Genomic DNA, 1,901 nt, shown 5'->3' on the forward strand with positions numbered 1-1,901 from the left:
AACTCACACCAAGATCTGCCCAACTTCAAAGCCTTTTTTTTTTTTTTTTCGCTTCCTATGGGTATAGGAAGGGCTGGGACACAGATTTCGTTTTCAAAAGGCATCAGTTGTTTCTTTTTTTTTTTTCCTATCATCCCTACTAAGTTTCTGGAGTATTCCAGTTTTCAGATATAACTTTGAAAAGTACGTGATGAATATATTTGCCCAAACCCATCAAATTACAAAACCAAGAGTGACCTGTAAACTTTGGGTGATATTTATATAATTATTTAGAATATCTGTATACTATTCTAAATCCTACATTGTCATTTCAACAATCTTCACAGCGTCTTTACCAACAGTAGGTCCTATGTCAAAAACTCACTCTGTGCTGATTCGTAAGAAACAACGTTTCATCTGTCCCAGTTTTATCCTGAGATTGCAGCAATTCAGTCACCTCTTCAGGCTCCACTTCTAATGCTAGGTCTCTGCCGTTTCCCACCACATTTGCAGTTGCTGCCTCCACTGAGGTCTTGAACCGTTCAGTCACCCATGAGTGCTACCAAAAGGTGAGCGTGGGGTCCAGCTGCTCACCACTCAAAAGCCAACAAAGAGGCCAGGCTGGTGGAAAGGGAAGTTTGCTTTATTTCAGACGCTGGCAACTGGGGGTGGAGGGTGCGGACACCTGTCCAAAGTCCAGCTTCTCCCCTGCCCCTGACAGTGGGAGCTTTTATAGACAGAGTATTGGGGTGGGGGTGGGGGGCGGGTTACATGCAGAAACAGCACAGTCATCTCTAACAGTCATCTGCAAATTGGTCCTCAGTGGTCTGACCAGCATCACCTTGGTTGTTTTAGGTGCAGTTAATCTTCAGTTCTGGGGTGCACTTGTTCCCCTTTCTTTGCGGCCAATTCTCGGAACTGTGGCAGCTGAAGTACAGTCTGGCCATCATGCAGTTCACTTCTCCACCTGGTGTTTTAGTATCTACAAGACGGCTCACAGGATATTGCTCAGAATATCATCCGCAGCCCTTGAGAAGGAACAAAAGGTCCGTGACTGTGCTTAATGACCATGTTCTTATTATTTGGTCTCCTTTGGCTATTTCCTTCTGTCTCAGCATTTCTCACTTCTCTGATAAAACTTGTTCTTTAAAGTTTCCACAGACCAAAGGCATGCAGAGGATATGGTCAGGGAGCAATGACCACAGGGTCCTGCTACATTTCTGAGCAATCAGCTTCTTCCAAACTCCTGGTAACCTTGATATTTTGACCTCTTGCCATGAATCACCGATGTTCATGGCTTCCAAGACGGTGAATCCTTTCTGGGCAATTGACCTTGCTCAGATCCATCAGAGGAAGCACTTTCTGTGGCATCTACTCCTTAAATCATAAGACTGGAAAGTTGCAATTACCCCTTGATCCGTGGGCTGCCGAGTGGATGTCCTGTTAACAAGCATGAAAACAACATGAGCCTCCTTGCACAGCACCATCAGAGCTCTCCGACGACCATGTACGTTCTCAGTGAGCAGTAACATTTTGAATAAAAAGCTTTTTTTTTTTTTTTCTGAAACCACGTTGTAAACAAGATGTGATATCACCCAGGTTTTGTGGTTCCATTTATAGAGCACAGGCAGGGTAGATGTCAGGTAATTCTTCTTTCAATTTTTCAAAATCACGTGTTTTATTTTCGGCAGTGCTGGGTCTTCGTCGCTGCTTAGGCTTTTCTCTAGCTGGGTGCGAAGCCTTCTCACCGCAGTGTCTTCTCTTGCTGCGGAGCAGGGGCTCCGGGGTGTGGGGGCATCCGTGGTTGCTGCCCCCTTGCTCTGGAACACAGGCCCCGCAGTAACACAGGCCCCGCAGTCATGGTGCGGGGGCTTAGTTGCTCCGAGGCGTGTGGGATCCTCCAAGACCAGAGACCAAACCCA

General features: G+C 46.2%; 1 long non-coding RNA gene across 1 annotated transcript; it reads left to right on the forward strand.

Moving 5' to 3' along the window:
• Positions 1 to 326: 326 nt before the first annotated feature.
• On the forward strand, positions 327 to 1,546 carry LOC138425788 (uncharacterized). Its single transcript, XR_011251396.1, has 3 exons — positions 327 to 548; positions 835 to 1,025; positions 1,132 to 1,546. It is a non-coding gene; the product is annotated as an uncharacterized lncRNA (long non-coding RNA).
• The last annotated feature ends 355 nt before the right edge of the window (positions 1,547 to 1,901 follow it).

This window comes from Ovis canadensis, chromosome 20 (genome assembly GCF_042477335.2).
Source record: "Ovis canadensis isolate MfBH-ARS-UI-01 breed Bighorn chromosome 20, ARS-UI_OviCan_v2, whole genome shotgun sequence".
NCBI classification, from domain to species: domain Eukaryota; kingdom Metazoa; phylum Chordata; class Mammalia; order Artiodactyla; family Bovidae; genus Ovis; species Ovis canadensis.